The sequence below is a fragment of the Canis lupus genome, chromosome 22, assembly GCF_011100685.1.
Source record: "Canis lupus familiaris isolate Mischka breed German Shepherd chromosome 22, alternate assembly UU_Cfam_GSD_1.0, whole genome shotgun sequence".
NCBI classification, from domain to species: Eukaryota; Metazoa; Chordata; class Mammalia; order Carnivora; family Canidae; genus Canis; species Canis lupus.
The window spans coordinates 33,306,460-33,326,158 of NC_049243.1; the positions used below are offsets into that span (position 1 = coordinate 33,306,460).

At 36.8% G+C, this 19,699-nt stretch overlaps 1 long non-coding RNA gene across 1 annotated transcript in view; it reads left to right on the plus strand.

Annotated features, from left to right (window-relative positions):
- The first annotated feature begins 232 nt into the window (after positions 1 to 232).
- LOC119877392 overlaps positions 233 to 19,699 on the plus strand; it is an 85,929-nt gene continuing 66,462 nt past the window's right edge. The window contains exons 1-2 of the long non-coding RNA XR_005376047.1: positions 233 to 339; positions 3,177 to 3,275. This is a non-coding gene — a long non-coding RNA (uncharacterized LOC119877392). The remainder of the gene's footprint in view (positions 340 to 3,176; positions 3,276 to 19,699) is intronic.

Sequence of the window (19,699 nt, forward strand, 5' to 3'; positions counted from 1 at the left end):
CTCCCACCCCCATGGACTGAGCTACCACAGTGTTTTAACCGTGAGTGGGCATTGTTTTGAGAAGAGGGAAAGGACCTACCTTATACCAAAGGCATGTTTAATATTTGAAGTGAATTCAATGCCATATTTCTATGCAAACACTCACAGCATAACTTTTATTCTGGGTTAAATAAGAGAAAGGCAGAGGCATTGTTGGTGAGACACAGTGGACTTACTGTTCAGAATGTATAATGGCTCCGGGGCTGATTAGGAGGACATTTGTCCAGGAACCCAGAAAAGATAATGGTCATCAAAAGTAGTTCCAGATGTCCCACATAAACAAAATGCATCTAAACGCAGGTACTGTAGGGAGTGGGAGGGGAAGTGGGCAAATGTAAATGTCATGCCTTCACTTTTAAATTCATCTTGACATCTAAAGGTAGTAAATCAGTAAGGGCTCATGCATTTGGAAAGAGTATTAATAGGGTTAAGTACATTATAAGGCTAAGGGATTGGGATTAATTCTTTTCTAGTTCTGTGGAAAATTCAATTGCCAGAATATTTATTTTAAATACAAAAGTTAATGAGTTAAGCATAAGAATAATAGCATAGAATTTTCCTTTCAGTTTTTATTAGAAACAGATTAAGTAGAATTGTTAACAAATAAATTCATCTCAAAAATAGAGCAGTCAACTACTGCTTTTAGCGTGAACATGTACCTATTCCAAAATTGCCCTGTTAATTGAAATTGTAAAATAAGTATTTTGCAGCTTTCAACTTACGTATAAGGAAGGATTGAATAACATGATAAATGTTGGCTGAAAATAGTAAACTGAAACTCTACATATGGTTAAGGTCTCAAAAGTCTATTTTTAAATATGTTGGAAGAAGACTGGAAGAAAATAAACTGAACTGTTCATAATGGTTGCCTTCAAATGGTGGTATCATGGTCGAATTTGTTCAGTTTTCTGTTTCTATTTCTGTATTTTATAGAATCTATATGTTTTATTTTTACAATCTTTGGGAGAATAAAACAAACTTTCTATGATATCATAATATAGAAATATCATGCATATTTCTGTTTCAGTGGAGATGGCATTCACATACCAAGAGTTGGCAAGCTTTCTATCTTTTTCTTTTTTACATGCTAAATTAATCAAATCATGCCAGGATATTTTTCATTTCTTCTGAATCTCAATGAGAATTTTGCTTTGAGACAAGGACCTCAATTTTTTTTTTTTTTTTTTTTTTTTTTTTTGGTCTACCCTCACACAGTGCTTGTGCTTTTTCTGGAATCCAAATTAGATGCCTTCAACCAACTAATCTCAAAGGCTATAGAAAAACAGCCTCAGTAGAGCCCCAGCCAGCACAGTCCCTGTTACTTTAAGACTAGCATTCCACCTCCCCCTCACACCCACATACTTGTCCTCTCTTTGCACAGCAAGTGCCAAGCAGTGACATCTACTATAGTTTCTAGGACACGATGGTCTCTGCTCTACAGGGAAAAAAAGGGAGAGCGAGCGAGAGAAAGAAGGCGGGTGGCGAGGGACAGAGAACACAAATCCAGCTATGTTCCCAGAGGATGAGTCACTTCCTCGCAATAATCCTGAGATGCTGTTTATGGCTGGGCTGCTGATACGCAGCCCAGCTCCATTTCTCAGCGGAGCTGCAGGACGCAGCCTCCCCCTGGCTGTCCATTAATCATGAGGGGCTGTTACCCAGTGTACACAGAGTGGGAGTTCTGCCTATGAGTGGCCTCTAGCTGTCTCCAGCTCAATGAAATGACCCTGTGTGAAAACTTGTTTTATGAGAGATTGGTTTATTTGTAACTAAACTACTTCCTCCGTTATTTGATAAGCTCAAATATTTGCTACTGATAGTCTGAGAGTGTCACATTTATTATCCTATTTCAGTGCTTGCCCAACTTCTTTGGATGTGGCTCCATTAACCCTTGGAGGGAGAGCAGTAGCTGTTAATAAACCAGCTTCTATTTTCTTCCAGCAAATCCAAGGCCATCTCGTAGGCAATCTGCATTACTTTAGATCATTACTTGACATGTGAATCCAAAAGAGACCTTTATATTCCAAAACAGAACGTAGACAACTATAGAAACGGGGCTCTGTAGAACTCCTGGGATGTTCTGAAGCCACCATAAAAATGCAGGGAAGGTATTCTCACTCATTAACATAGATCTAAGATGTTCTGCACATATTAGTATTTCTGAAAAGGCAAATTTTAAATATGTTGCAATGACTTTCTATAGTTTCTTAGACCCCCAAATATTTGGTATTTGTGCAGGGCATGCTGTCTTAAATACTGTAGCATTCTGCATTTTGAAACTTTGCCTTTTGGAAGTCTGGGCTCATTTGCATTTGGCAGAACTAGATTTCCTGCTTCTACAGAGGGGGGGCAGTGGTGAAAGCCTTTACAGTGCTCCCTCAAAGGGCTTTCTCAACATATTAAACTATGTTTCCAAGAGTTAAGTGAACCAGAATGAGGCAGATTTCATTTGAAATGAAAAAGAAATACAAGCTTTGTTACACGCAATACATTTGAAAAACCTAAATTGAAATATCCTTCCTGACAAACCCATATTGGGACTATTTTTCAGTTCTCTTGCTCTCTGACTGGCTACACAGAACTCTCAGTGAATGCAGAAGAGGCTAAGGAAATAACCACTTATGTGTGGCAAAATGTTCCAGCCTTGCAGAGATTTTCCCAAAATCATTAGACCCACCAAAACGCTTTCCACTGGCCAGGTCCACACCTTCTTCATCATATTTTCCACACTTCTCCAGACTTCAAGTTCTGTCCATCTGTATTTCCTAAGAGAGCTAGTCATTTGTAGCCGAAAATGTAACAGAGTTTATGCTCATAAACCAAAGATCTCCTTGACTGTCAATCAAAAAAAGGGGGGGGGTGGTGAGGGGGAGAAGAAAAGAAAGGAAGAAAGAAAAGACAGAAAAAGCTTCCCTCCTAATTCATTTTAAGAAAGTCATAATGTGATTTTTGAAGAGGAAAGTCATACAGACTCACCCCTCACCACACCCCAAAAAAGGAGGTGAATTTAGGGCACCTACACTCTGAGGGCGTATAGAGATGAGCACAAAAGTTGCCAGCTAAATCTACCCCACTGGGATGGCAAATGGGAGGGGGTGAGTGTTAATGGCATGGATCCCACCTCTGATCACTTTTAGCCTCTGCTCTCACCATGTGGCCTTCTGAATCATCACCCCAACTGCCTATCAGCGGAACAAAGAGTGGACCTGAGTGATAATCAGAATCGTCATCTGCAGGTAATCTGTATTCAGAAATAATCTACTTATATAATGGGAAAAAAAAGAAATAGTCTACTAACAAGTTGAATAGATTTTATATTTTAGAGCTCCCATCCCTTTCTTTATCTTGTTTGTTTGTTTATTGTGGTAAAGAACACATAACATGAGATCTACCCTTTCAACAAATATTTTAATGTACAGTATTGTTAACTATGAGCCCAATGTTAGCTATAAGCAGATCTCTAGAATTTTTTCATCTCACATGACTTAAACTGTATACTCTCCCCCCAGCCTCTGGCAGCCACCATTCTACTTTTTGCTTCAGTGAGTTTGACAACCTTAGATACCTCATATAAGTGGAATCATGCAGTATTTGTCCTGTGACTGGTTTATTTCATTTAGCATAATGTGGGCTAGGATTTCCCTTTTTTATGGCTGAATGATACTTGTGTATGAGATATATACATATATTCTCTTTATCCGTGAGATATATACATATTTCTCTTTATCCACTCATCTATTGATGGGTATTTAGTTTTGTTTCCTCCTCTTAGCTATTATAAATAATGCTGCATTGGACATGACAGTGAAAATATCATATACCTTTTTTTAAAATATTTTTAAATTTATTTATTCATGAGAGACACACAGAGAGAGGCAGAAACATAGGCAGAGGGAGAAGCAGGCTCCTTGCAGGGAGTCAATGCAGGACTGGATCCCCAGGCCCCGGGATCACGCCCTGAGACAAAGGCAGGTGCTCAACCAACCGCTGAGCCACCCAGGCATCCCGCAAATATCATATATCTGATAAGGAGTTAATATCCAAACTATATAAGGAACTCCAACAACTCAGTGGCAAAAAAAAGCAAACAACCTGTTTTAAAAATGGGCAAAAGACATGAGTAGACATTTCTCCAAGAAGGCATACAAATTGCCAACAGGTATGCATAAAGATGTCCAACATCACTAATTATTAAAGAAATGCACATCAAAACCACAATGAGAGATCACCTCATACCTGTTGGGATGGTCTTTATTAAAAAACAAAAAGCAATATGAAGCACCTGGGTGTTTCATTCCTTTAAGTGTCCGACTCTTGATCTCAGTTTAGGTCTTCATCTCAGGGTTGTGAGTTCAAGCCCCATGTTGGGCTATGCACTGAGTATGGAACCCTACCTAAAAATATAATAAATAAACAAACAAATAAATAAATAAAGTAGCAAGTGTTGGTGAAGAGGTGGAGAAATTGGAATGCTGAAACACTGGAAGTGGGGATGTAAAATGATGCAACCACTATAGAGGATAGTTTAAAAATTTAAAAATAGAACTACCATATAATCTGGCAATCCCACTTCTGGATATTTATCCAGAAAAAAATGAAAGCAGGACCTCAAACAAATATCTACACCCCCAGTTCATTACAGCATCTTGGGCTTTTGTTAGTTTGTTTGTTTATTTAGAAATTCTACCCATGCAAACTTTATATTGTGTCAATTAAAAGGAAGTGATGATGGAAAAGGAAGGAATTCAGTCTAGGCACCTAGGCTTCAGTTATCACTTCAACTTTACTGTCAATATGACCTCCGGTAGGTCACTTAAATTGCTTGGGTCTTGATTTTCTTTTCTCTCAAAGGATTATGATACCCTCTACCTAAGGCCTGTTTTGAGAATTAAATGTGGTAACTAGGGTAGGAGTTGTATAAACTGTAGAGTACCATCCAAATGTTCGTTGTTGTAATGTGAATGAGCAAAACAAAATTCTGCTTATCCCTTTCCTCTTGGCAAAATAGAAAAAAATCCAATGTAGAATTTGAGTTCTCTAGTCTTCATCAATTCTGTATTATTAACTGGATAATAACTAACTTTTCATGTCTCTTTTGCCATGTACATACAAAAATACTTTATTCTTTATATAAATTTCTTAAATATTTATTTATTTTAGAGAGAGAGAGTGTGTGTGTGTGTGTGTGTGTGTGTGAGTGAGGGGAGGAGAAGAGGGAGAAGAACAAGCAGACTCCCACTGAGTGTGGAGCCCCAGGCCAACTCAATCCCACAACCCCGACACCCTAGCCAAAATCAAGAGTCAGACACTTATCGAGTGAGCCATCCAGGCACCCCACAAGTATTTCATTCTTTTTTTTTTTTTCAAGTATTTTATTCTTAAAAAAAAAAGGATCACAAAGTAAATGTATGTACATAATATATTAATATATTAAGCTTTCTTGTATGAAACAATCCAAAACTGTGTGATCTCCTTATGTAATAAATATATTTTCAGGCAAGGTAATTTTAAAAATATATTTCTATGTTAAAAACATACCTGATAATTACTGTTACTTATGCTCAGCCAGTGAGTCACAGGTTCCAGGATAAAGGACTAATAACTGAAGTTGAAATAACTATGACATGGAGCCGGAAGTTCTCCTAGTCAGGGTCTCCAGCACTAACTTTCCACCATAAGCATCTGTGCTAGGGAAGGAGCAGAAAGGGGATTTGGCCTCCCACATGGTGCCCTTTATTTCACCCTCTACTTTCTGAAGTTCTCTTGCATTACCCATTCCATCACATTGCTTTCTGTAGCTCCACATACCAAATCAGTCCAGTGGTACAACAATGCTTACTGGAATGTCGGAACACAGGGATGAGCTATATACAGCTGAAGCTGATTTCTGCACAAGGTCATATTGCTTCGTTATCTTGTTAGTTCCTTCCGAGCTTCCCAGTTTTTCCTTCACTCTTTTTAGTTCACAGTGTCTGATGCGTATTAGATACTCACATTGAAGAAGTTTTCATTATTCTTCTTGCACTTAACCCTGGAGATGAACTTGACTCATCGATAGCACATCGTGATTCTTGTGCCACCCTCAACTGTGTGCTTTCTGGTCCATGCTATTATACAGACTCAGAACAATAGTTAAGATTTGGCATTAAACTTTTATCTGGATTTAAATACTATTTTTTTAAAATCTATAGCACAGTGACCTTGAATAAATTATGTAATCTCACTAAGCCTCAGGTTCCTTATATGTAAAATGGCAATAATATTACCAACTGCAAAATGTTTTTGTTAAATTTTATGTAAAGAGGCATGTAGAATATGCTTATTATTTGCTTTGCTTTTTCTGCAGCATGCCTTTTTTATTATTAAAAGATATCACAGATATTATGGAGAAGGATGCAAAATTCCCACCAAGTTTAAGAAAAAAAAGGGAGATTTGAAAGAATTTTTATACATACTTTGAGTTTCTCTGAGCTATACTTTCAAGTTACCACATATTCATCTTGTTTTCCTCTGCCATTTCAGGGGAAATTTTTGAGAAACACTATTCATGGGTTGAGATTTACCTAGTGCAAATGACAGAAGCATCAACTTAAATGGACATAAGTAGAAAATGGGATTTAGTCATTCACATCTCTAAAATTATACAGGTGTAGAATTCAGCTGTAGTTGAATCCAGATTCAAAGAATACTATAAAATAAAATGTTAATAAGCCTTTGTTATTAAATTTTTTTCATTCGTTATTTCTCTGATCTGGATCAACTTATTTTCCTTCCCTCTGCCTTTCTCTTCTTTTTTCTTCTGAGTCTATGTTTTCACTAAGAAATCCTATAGGATCTGAGTAACTCTCATTCCTAAGTGTCATCTTTTTCGAGTTTGGTTTGAATCTAAACTTTATTCTGAATGGGACTGCTTGTTCCATTTTCATCAAGCTAGCACTAACATCAAAGCACATGAGAATGTTTAAGAAAAACTTTATACTGACAGTGTAGTCGCTGCGGTGTATTGTGGCAGATGTAAGTCTCAATCTTCAGTCAAGAAAATAAGAAAGAACCTAGACTCCTGCTATTCCATTCCTTCTGCTCTGGGATAATGAATAAAAGGTAGGTCACAATCTTAAAATATCACCCTACTTGATCTAAAATAACTTCACCTGCACACATTTGCAGATATTTACATTTTATTTATATTTCGCCAGCATTACCTGCTTGTTTTCCTGACTATAGAAAGAGCTCCCCAAGGGAACAGAGTGTCTTTCTTATTTTTACATTTATTTCTAAAACTTAGCTGGTATGTAGTAGCAGGTCATAAAATGTGAATACATTTTATTTTACTCCCAAATCATAAGTAATATACTTGATCAGGTTTAATTACACATTTTCAAAGCTAATTTCCTAAAATGATGCTCTCTTGGTTGCATGAAATGTATAAATTAAGACATGGAATGTAAAAATACAGAAGTTTTATTCTGCAAAGAAAACAGCAGTAAGTTTTTTAGTTTTGCAGGTCATATGATCCATTGTAACTTATCCTTGTAGTGGGAAAGCAGCGATAAACAATACATAAGTGAATGAATATTGCTGTATTCCAGAAGAACTTTCTTTACAAAAACAGGCTATCGGTTGATTTGGCTCAAGGGCCATAGTTTGCTGCCCTTGTTCTAAAACAAAACAAAAGGTTGTAAGGTAAACTTAGATTTTTGAGAGTGACCAATAATTCAGGTTGCCAAGTGCTGAGAGTTTCCCAGGATAAGGGAAACTGTTTCCTTTTCAGTTTGAAAACAGGACACTCCCAGGAAAACTGAAATGAGTAGGTCACTCTACTTGCCTCAGATCCTAACATCATTCATTCATTTGTTCATTTAACAATGAGTACCTACTAACATTAAATCAATACTCAAAGTTTCGAATTAAAACAAAGCACTCACAGTGTTCTACATTATTGGTGATCATATAACATATAATCCTGAAACTGATTGTAAAAGACGTTACTTTTACTTTATTCATTATTTAAATTTCGGCAGCTTTAGAATGAACATATGGCAGTAATTATCAAAATAAAATAAGATAAAAGGATATTAAAAGAAAAATCCCTCATAATCTAACAATATAAACTTTTTTCTATTTACATCATATAGAAGTTCTTAATCTGTTTCACTAACATATATTTTATTCAAGCAATAAATGATGTCTTCCTGTAATAAAAAACCAAAATTAGACTTTTTTATAGGCAAGAAATTTGAAGAGGTTGCCAAACATGCTTAGGAAAATCCCAGTGACTTCATGATTCATCATTTGTATTGAAAATTAGAAGGTGAGAAAATTGAGAGGAAAAAAAAAATCTCACTAATAAGGATTAAAAACAAATGATTCATTTCTTAAACTTTTTCAGAGAAGCAAATTATAGCCAAATTATAGGCCTGACAAACCATAATTAAGGCATAAGAGGAATTATGGGGGATTGAGAGGTGAAGAAGGCCATGTTTCAACTTAAATATCAATTTCATTTAGCATCGTTAAAATTAGCTCTTTCCTGCTACAAATTCTTTTAGTTTCTGAAGTCACTACTTAATGAAAAGGGAAATGGAATATTAGAGCCTAGCTATATAAATCAAATGGGATGAAGCGCATGGAGAGGAATTTATATAAACTTTTAAATAATGTTCATACACAGACATGGATAGTATTTTTGCCTGGAATTTAGAAAAGAGTCTTCAAATCCAAAAGCCAAGGACATAATGAAGTGTACACAATTTTCTTTCTCCTCCTTTGCAATGTGAGTGCTTCAAGAGAGTTTCTGAAATTATCATGGCTCTGAGCAGTTTCTCTTTGGATAGTTTTAAAATTTGGAGGAGAAAAAGAGTGATTTCTGATTTTCAATCCAAGCATTCATACAGCAAAAATATAAAATTAAGAACTCAATTTATTGGAATATCTTGAGGATGGATAGAATGACCTTAAAATAAATGTTTGTCTAGCTGATTATTAATCAGGAGCGTATTTTGTTTTTCTACTTTCCATTTTATTTCATACTGTATTAAAATGACATAGGAGAACCATATTTTGCCTTCCATAATTCAATAATAACCACAAAAGAACCTTTCAACTGAACAGCATTTTTATATCATTGCGTATTATGAATAGATACTGTGTACAAAATCTAGATGCTTTAGGTGTGCATTAAATGAGGGCAAGAGGGTTTGGTTTTTTGCTTTAGAATTTTAATTGCATTCATTTGTAATCCGGTAGAGGAAGTAAACAGCATACTAGTAACATTCATCAATGCGAATAGGGTAAAAAGTGATTTCAATAGAGTCTGGCTGCGTGAGCCTAATCAAATGAGGCCAGCAGTGTTAATACGCTCTTCCATTCTCTCAGTAATAACAGTTCATTCATGAAAAACTTTATAATCATTTTATTAGCCATCCTTGTCAGAGGTCTAGTAACTTTAATTTAAGGGTCTTTGATTGAGGAAGAAATGGAAGTATAAAAATGTAAAGAGGGCACTTGTGGTCTGAATGTGGTCCATGCAGTTAGCATATCCCCCTTTTCCTGCTGGAGAACTTCCAAAAGCAACAAGGAGAATGGGAAACAAAAATGCAAACTCCGTTTTCAGCAGAAGTAAGAGACAGCTCAAATCTCCAGAGCCCAAAATAGGTGTAAGGGCTGCCAAAAGCCGTGGAGACGGAGCAGGGCAGAGCAGGGGCTGTGTGGGAGGAAGCTGAGAGAAAATGCCTGGGGAATGAATTCCCTAGCAGCAGGCAGGGGGCCAGCTTCTGCAGATATCAGAAAGAGCAAGATGACAACCCTTAGACATGAGCAGTGCACCGTGGTTGTTAAATCTCGATCCTTGTTTGCCACACAGGATTTGGGTGGCACTGACTGGCAGAAGCAGCAACCCTGGACCTGAATTGATTTTGAGACACTGAAGGGAGAGATCTAAAAAAGAATCACTCATAAAGCAGCCATATGTCCAGGAAAGCAGCTTATCCTCTGACCACAGAGTTCAAGATGGTCTTTGCACTATCTTGTACCCATACTGGTACCATTGACTGGGGAGTAGTGGTAGCTATGCCAACCAATGTGCAAAAATGCCATAGCCTGTGCCTCAGCTCTGGCAACTCCTCCACATCTGAAAGTCCTGCAGTCATTGGTCCAGAAACATGCAACTTTTCAATGATGAGTGCAACAAGAAAAACAAAAATGAGGAACTACAAGAAAAAAAATGAAAACAGAAACAGGAAACAATAAATTACAAAGAGCATGCACCTGGAGGGCAGCATAGCTTAGTCATGAATAGAATGGAGTCTGGAAGCAGAGCGCCTATTTACAAATCTCTAGAGTAAGTTAATTCATATCTTAGTGTCTCATTTTCCTCAGTCTGTAGAACAGAGTTCAGGTAAGACCTATTACATGGGGTTATTCTGCTGACTGAATGAACAATATTTATAAAATGCTTAGAATAGTGCCAATGTATACAGAGTAAATTGTACTTTGATTTAAAAAATAATAACTTAGGGTGCCTGGGTAAGAGTCTGACTTCAGCTTCAGTCATGATTCCGGGGTCCTGGGATCCAGCCCTGTAGCAGGGTACTCCTCAGTGGGGTAGTCTGCTTCTCCCTCTCTTGTAGCCCCTCCCCCTGCAATCTCATGCAATCTCTCTCTCTCTCTCTCTCTCTCTCTCATAAATAAATAAAATCTTTAAAAATAAGATAAATAAATAAGTAAATAATTTAATGGTATAATCACAACTGTGAAGCAAGACTACAAAATAGAAATACAAGAATTAAAAGAAATGGTGAGATATTAGGAGGAAAGAAAAAACGAATTAGGATTGTTCAAGAAAAGGATAGGAAAAAATATCTAAAAATAAAGGTAACAATGGACAGATTGCAAGGGAGAAAGACACTGTCAAAAATACAGTGGGTTTACAAAGTATAAGAATTATTAAAATGACAAAATTAAAAAAGATTTTATTTTTAATTTTATTTTGGATTTCCTACAGTTGGGTGGGATGTCAGGTGACTGAGGAGATCTGATCAGTCAAGTGAAGTGTGACATCACAGGCATGTAAGAGGCAAATAGAAAAAAAAAATGTCTGAGTCTCAGAGAAATTAAATGATGCCCTCAACTTGGGAGAATCTGAGACCATCCCGTTGGACTCCAGTGGCCATGCTTTGAATGATTGTGATCCATAATATCATCTCTGTCTCACAGGCTTTCTGTAAGGATCAGACAAGAACAATTTTTCCATAGCACTTAAGTAACTGTAAATGTGATACAAATATGTGTTATTATATAACACAGCTACTGCATATGAGGCTTCCCTGTAGAGGAAGAGAAGAAGTCAGAGTATGTACAGCTGATCAGAATGCAATTAAATTTTTCCTCTTGTCTTCTTGAAGACAAAAAGCATTTCAGCTCAGAATGATTCACTTATAGTCAACAAATGTGCTCAAAGTCCATGCCTCTTTCTGCCTGAAGTGCTCTACACCTCAAACCTCCTAGTCTTTCTCAATCATATTCACCCAGTGAAATGGACTTCAAATGTCACCTCCCCTGGGAATCTTCTCTTAACCCGTCTAGAAACTTAATGGTCAGACTACCACTCAGCTGCATTTATATCTCTAACCTGATGTATTGAAATGTGCATTTACCCTTCACTAGCCTATGCTATCCTTTGAGTACACGCACCAAGTCCAATTCTTCATTGAATAGCCAGGCTAGCACAATGATTAAAAACCTATTTGGCCCTTGGTATTGGCAGAACAGACGCATGACTTTGCCTAGATTATTAGAGTACATATAGTTGCCTCATGGTTATTTAGCTGGAAGAAACCGGACACTGATCCTCTAAATTTTAAGATTTATTAGTTAATACTATACTGAGACCAAGATTGCTAAGCATTTGTTAACCATTTCTATTCATTTTCTAATTTTATCTTTGTTCATGTCAACTATTAAAAACCATAAATTGATGTATATTTCCTTTTATTGGGCAAAGGAGCTGAGTAAAGTGATAGCCTATCCAGGGCTAGAGTATGGGATGACAAGAAGAGAAGGCAGGTAGAAATGGAAAGAGATTTCAGGGCTCTGGGTTGGAGGTAGGCTGAGACCAGAGGAAGAGTCGTGTGACCAGAGTTAAGACTCAGGAAAGTGATGCAGTTGGTCCCAGGCAGGAGGCCTGGCGGTTCAGTGGATGATAAGGAGTCTTCTCTCTGTCTTGCATGCCACAATTGCTGATGCTACTCATATGGAACCTAATCCAATCACCACTGAATAATTTTACCAGAAGACAGGTTACAGTTTACAGAACATTTAAGAGACCAGTAATATAGTTTCTCAAGAAAAAAATCTTAAAAATAGTTAAAAGAAAAACTGAATGTGAGAATAATTCCAGGAAATGTGAAAGCTGAATAAAAGATGCCAAAACTGAAATACATCATTTATCAGACATTATTTTTTGATCTTTAAACCCCAAATTCTATATTCACTGAGATATTCCAGGAATATTTTAACCACAAATTCAAAATGTTTTATAAATATTTTTTCATGATATTTCACAAAAGCCCTTTGCAGGAAGGAGCACAATTTGTAGTCATGCCCATTTTATAGCTGTGGAAATACCAAGTGAAAAGGCAAAGAGTGGTTGCCCTGAGTCTCCAGGATATACCAGGTGGAGATGTACTTACTTTAATTGTGACTGGCCAGTCTGAGAGGTTTTGTCAAATACATGAATGCTTTCTTTCCAGGCAGCGTGCTGATATTTTCATAGAAACAGGATGAGTCTTGGGGCACTTGGGTGGCTCAGTCAGTTAAATATCAGACTCTTGATTTAGGCTCAGGTCAGATCTCAGAGTTGTGAGATCAAGCCCTGTGATGGACTTTGTGCCAGGTGAGGAGTCTGCTTAAGATTCTCTCTTCTCTTCCTCTGCTTCTTCCTATTCCCTGCTCCCCTGCTAGCACTGGAGCTCTCTCTCTCTCTCTCAAAAAAAACAAAAACAAAAACAAAAACAAAACAAAATAAAAACAAAAACAAAAAACCTGGAATGAGTCTGATCATACACAACTCTGCAGATGATTAGAATAATATTCTGAACTTTCTGTTGCCTGTGACAGAAAAGAAAGATGATGAGAATAGAATCCTATTAATGTAAAAAAAAAAAAATCTAACTCTCCTTGAAAACCATCCCGAAGTACCTCCTCCACAGAACCTTGCCATGTTCCCTCAATCATTTATGGTTCTTCTCCCTTTTATTCTGCATAGCATTTAGTTTCAATGGGCTTACAGTGTCTTACTTAAATATTTATGTCTCTTATATTATACTCATTATAAGTCTTACCTAAATAGAGTATATGTTTGCTGATGTATTTACTTATCTGTGTGCTCCATATATGTTTTATTTGAGAACTCCAAATATATTTTAATTATATCATAGAATAAACCTTAAAGGTATTGATCCATCAATCAGAAAACAATTCCCAATTATGTTAACGTATAATACTTATCTCCTTCTCCCTTTGCCTCTGCCCCTCCCCAGCTTGTGCACTCTCTCTCTCTCAAATAAATAAATAAAATCTTTTTAAAAAATTATTTCCTTTTAAGGAATTGAAAAATTAAAATATCCTATAACATAAATAAATAAATATTCTATAAGTAATTGTATTACTTATTCAGCAGATTTTATTATGTATTTATTATGTGCCCAGCAGTGGAGTATAGCAGAGTACAATAAATGAAAGATTTTAGCATTCATAGTGCCTAAAGGGTAGGAAGAATAAACAAGTAAGTAAATAAAATACATATTATGATAAATGCTGTAAACAAAATAATAGAACAAGATAATATCATGGGAAGTGATCAGGTGAGTGACTACTTCAATAAATGATTAGGAGAGGCCTCCATAAGGAGGTACTATTTGAACGGAGATCTGAGTGTAGAGAGAACCTTGCAAACATTGGTGAGGAACACTCTATGCATAGGGATTAGCAAGTAAAAGGGTCTGAGGTGGAAAACAGCCTGTGCTCAAGGTACAGAAAGGAATCAATGAGGATTGAGGTTATCGTTCTTGGTAATTATGATACAGAATGATGTTGGAGTGTTGGAGATGGAAGTAGAATTCATGTGAAGTTTTATAAGCCATAATTAGATTAGGTTTTCTAGTTATAACATCAACTGTATGCTTGTCTACAGGAGATTTGAATGTCATGTTTGGTAGCATCTGGGTGGGCCACAGTAACCAGTTCTCACCAGTGGAATGTCAACAGAAATGCTCTGTGTCACTTCTAGGCCAAGGTAATAGAACACTGTGCCTTCTCCACCCTCCCTATCCCCTCTTTTGCTGGAAATAGAGGACTCTCATGCACCTAGCATGTCAGTGCTACTTGATGAAATTAGCCTAGAGGAAAGCTTCTCATTAACTAGGAACACAGGCAAGAAATAAACTTCTATTGTCTTAAACCACTATAATGTTTTGTTTTGTTAGAACAAATTATATAATGCAACTGATGCAGATATGATGTGACTTGCATTTACAAGTACTGACTGACACTGTGGTCATAAAGAAAGTAGGGCTCAAGCATAAAAGCAGGGAGGCCATTGAGGTTGTTACAGGTGTCTTGATAAGCAATGATGCTCATTTGGTTTAGGAAGGAGGCATGAAGATGTGGAAGGCTATGGACCACTTCAGGACATATTTTGAAATTAGACCCACTAAAGCTACTGATGAGAGAGAAAGAAAGTAAAGAATATCACTGATGCAAATTTTATGATATCTCAAAAGAGGATTTACACTTGAACAATTTTCATTTCCCTCTTTTCACAGGTATCACAGGGACCAGCTTTGCCCTGAAAGTTCTTATAAAGTTCTTATTGGTTTTACTCATATTTAATAATCTTGGAAGAATTATTGAAATTGACATTAATTTGAAAACTGTTAACATAACCTAATCTTTTCAATAATGGCTTATGTCTTGACCTCAAGAAAATACAATAAAAATACAGTCTTCTTTAGTTTGGAGAATGCATTTCTATTTGGGTAGCCTAAATTTACAATTATTTTCCTCAGGAACCACATTATATTGCTCTCTCATCTTGAGCCAATGCTTAATATGTTTTTTCAAATCTTTTCTTCTTTTTCCTCTTAAATTACTTGAGAATAAGTTCATCCATAAGTAGAAAAATCCAACTACAAGTTTCTTTGTTTGTTTCTACTTTCCCTTGAATAATTAGAAACCCCAAGGTTGTGAGTCCAGGATTGTTCTCAGGAACAAAGCCTTGCCTGATTCAAATTCATGAATCAGTATTTTAGTTAAATGTGTGTCCATTTGTTACATTGATAACCTAAAATGTCATATGTAATATTGATAACATTGATTCATTACTTGATAACCTGGAATGCTAAAGCCTAACAATATCTTAGCCATTGTGAGATGAAGACTATGAATTTTCCATAGGGAATTGGCTACAACAATAGTATCATAAATGGTTCTCAGGCAGGAAAATGATGAAAGACAAAGGAGGAAAACATGATATATGCTAGTCTAGTCTATCCTTTTTTATAAGGAAAACAATATTTCCTTGAAGCCCCTCCCATAAATAGTCCAGTCATATCTCATGGCCAAAAATGGATCTTATGGCCACTGTTGTTGCAAGGGGGTCTGAGGAGGTAATGAATTTTAATTTAACACGTTATCATCCCAAACAAAATTGGTCATATTTAAGGAAAAAAGAGAGTATATTAATTAGGGTACAAGCTAGTGTCTATAATATAAAACTCCCATACTATAGATGCTTTACCATCCATAAATTCAGTGGATATTCTAAGGCTGCTAAATATCTCTGTCATCTTCTATGAGGCCTCACTTGTAGACCTAAGATTGAACTCCAGTTGCACCATTTCCCAGGTATCTGCAAGGGGAGAAGGGCCTAAAGGAGCTCACCTTCAGTTATTTTAAGGGTATACCCCAAAATGGCACCCAATAATCTTATCCTCAAATTATTGGCCAGAACTTAGTCATATGGCCATAACTAGCTGCAAGAGAGGCTGGAAAACGTACTGGCTAGCTGAGCATCAATACATCTAGCTGTAACTATTAATTTGGAAGAAGGAAAAAATGGAGATCAAACAGGGTGGGGAGAAATGCAATAAGAAGTTTATCAAAAACATCTCTTTCCCCTTCAGATTCCCAGGGATCCTTCAGGCAGCTACCTCTGGACAAAATTATTTAGCCATCCAAAGTATGCTACTTATGTCAACACCTAGCTTATCGTTCTCCATCTTATACTAATCTATAATTAATGAAGAAAGGACAGGTTCGTTCACTCCTTTTTCCAACCATTGAACAAATACTTACTGAGAATCAAGTCCCTAGCTGGAACTAAGATCCAAAGAGAGGAACAGTGCAAAAAGATGAGCAGAAATAGTACAAGAGGGCAGAAAGGTCATGTATGCTCAGAAAAGGATAAGATTAGTTTGACAAGCTCTTCTCACATAGGACAGCAATAAGAGAAAAGGTTGGATGTACACTGAACCAAGATGCCAGCCTGTAGAGTTAGAATTTATTTCTTTAACAGTGCAAAGCTATGAAAATGTTGTAAATAAGGATACAGCATTATCTGAGATTTTTTTTTGGAAGATTACCCTGGCAGCAGCACAAGTATTTGCTGCTCTGTGGAAGTGAAATTGAGCAGGGATTCATAGCATTGGAATAGTCCACATGGGAGATGATGCAGGATGTCACTTGGGAGGAAGAGAGCAAATGCAAGAGAAGCAGATGTAACAACTCTCTGTATTTGAGGAAACAAGAGAAAGGATGAAGTGCATCAGACCGGCTAATCTGTATGACTAGGGGTCTGGTACTAAAATTAGCTGGAAGGTAGAAATGCAGAAAGAAGAACACATGTGGGCAAAACATAGAGAACTTAGTTTCAGACTTCAGTTTGAGATCTCATTCCAGAAGGCAGTGGGGAGATGCAGTAACTATGATATGTGACTAATAAAAGTAAGCATTTTGTGCTTTGCAACAGTTTGTACTATGGATAGTCTCATATTTTTCTGGGAACCTCTCCCAACTCAACATTTGGCTGCAGTCATTATAAGCCCTTGAGAGTCATTCAGGAAATTCCATGCACGTATGACTCCACTTTGAAAGTGCACACCCAGGAAAAGACACAAGGAGTTATGATGCACTCTGTAGAGCCAGGACTATACTATGCTAACAATAGACCTGCAGAAGCCTGGAGCCCTCTAGGGACTTGCTCTAGGAAACACCATATGTGAGGCTAGATTCCATGGGTGATGCAGATCTAAAGGCAGACTTGAAGCTTGCACTCAGCAGGACAGGATAAAGTGGCCGACAGTTAAAAAAAAGAAAGAAAGAAAGAAAGAAAGAAAGAAAGAAAGAAAGAAAGAAAGAAAGAAAGAAAGAAGAAAGAAAGAAAGAAAGAGAAAGAAATAAAGAAGAAAGAAAGAAAGAAAGAAAGAAAGAAGGGATGAAAGAGAGATAGAGAGGAGACAGAAGGAAAGAAGGGAAAACAAGGAAAGGAAGGAAAGGAAGGAAGCTTTAGCATGGCTGTCTCTTACTCTGCTTTGCTTTTTTTTCTTTTGCTTTTTCTTTCTTTTCTTTTGCGTTTTCTTTCTTCTCTTCTCTTCTCTTCTCTCTCTTCTTCTCTCTTCTCTTCCCTCCTTCCCTTCCCTTCCCTTCCCTTCCCCTTCCCTTCCCTTCCCTTCCCTTCCCTTCCCTGTCCCTTCCCTTCCCTTCCCTTCCCTTCACCGGAAGGAGGAAGAATGCTAAATCAAAAGAGCCAGCTGAGTCGCTGGGAACCCAGTGGATAGTTTTATAATAATATGGCATCAAATGTCATTAAGTTAAGATTCACAAATCATCAATAATTTTTCATGTGATGCTGCCATTTGAGACTTAATCAAGGCAGGGAACATGGCTTATACATAAAAGTATACTTTAACAGATGACTGATGTCAGGGGAGATCTGTCCTAAATCAAACTCTCTCTTCATTCCTGTGTCTTCATATACCACATTTTGGCCTCCTTACACTCTCTAATCTATTTTTCTGGCCTCCCCTTTTTTCCTATTTCTTTCCCACTTGGCATTTCCAAATTTTTCTTACTGCTGGAATCCTGTTTAAGCTCATCCTGGTTCTCTTTTTGTCTGGATTGCTGCATTTGTAAGATCTTGCAGAAATTGACCTCTGGCTATGTTCTGAAACTCTTCTCTTAAAAACTCTCAAGCACCTGGGTGGCACAGTTGGCTAGGCATTGACTCCTGGTTTTGGCTAAGGTCTTGATCTTGGGGTTGTAGGATCGAGCTCAGCCCAAAGTCTGCTTAAAACTCTTCCTTTGCCCTTCCCCTCCATTCTCTCTCTGAAGTAAATTTAAAAATCTTAAAAAAAAAAAAAAAAATGCTCCCAAGGGCACCCCATTGTGGCAATGTCCATTCCAGCACCAACAAAATTGGAAGTAGCAATATGGGGAAGACTGGGTGAGTCAGTGATTGAGCATCTGCTTTTGGCTCAGGGTATGATTCCAGAGTCCCACATCGGGCTCCTTGCATGGAACCTGCTTCTCCCTTTGCCTGTGCCTCTGCTTCTCTCTCTGTTTCTCTCATGAATATATTAATAATAATAAAAGAAAGTAACAATGTGTACTTGGATACCTGTGCACTCCAATTTTTAATGTTTTTCACCTCTAAGTTTGGAACTAATTTTGTCTATAAAGTATTAAAGTCATATTTTATAGTTAGATTCATCACCAATAGGTCTGCGAGGTATCCTCTATCTTATTCAACAGATTTTATGCTTAGGATCCAGGAATGGTGCTGGACAATGAGATCACATTGATAAAAAGACACCAGCAGCTGTCGACAAAGTTAAGTCAATATTGGCAGTTAAGACAATAAAAAAATTTTTATTACAATGTACAATGTTAAGTTCTGTGAGAGTTTGCATATTTTTCTCACCTTGCTGCATATTTCTATATCTACATACCTAGAGAGCCTCACTCACCCAGATAGCTAACAGCAGAACCACTTACAAAACCATAATCATCAACAAGTGAGCTTTTTAGTTATAACTGATTATGCAGACTTCATAAATGAAAAAATCCAAGCATACTGATTTCCATTAACTTTATTTATATTGAACAAATATGTTTGCTGGTAAAACATTCATTATACTATAGCAATGACAAGAACAGCAGTTTTCAGAATTCATCCAGAAAATCCTGGGGAGGGAAGGGGTATCTCCCAAATATTTCAGAGGATCTGCAAGGTCAACACTGTTTTCATAATTCCACTAAGACATTTTATGATATTTTCCCTCTCTTTCTCTCGTTAGCACTAAGAATTTTCTCAGAGGTCATATGAGATAAGATGTTACAGACTGAATGCAAAAGCACATATGAGATGTTGTCTATTAGTTAGACATTAAAGAGTTTTTTTTAAAATGGTAAACAATACCATTACATTTTCTCACTGCATTTTTGCTTTAGAAAATATTTTCCTGGATACATTATTGATTTGAACAGGTAATGGATTTATTTTTAATGAATTAATAAACAAATACTTTAATGCATTTCCCAGCTTTAAGACTTAATAAGTTAAATATTGATAGATATGTCATGCCATATTGTCAAAAGTGCTTTG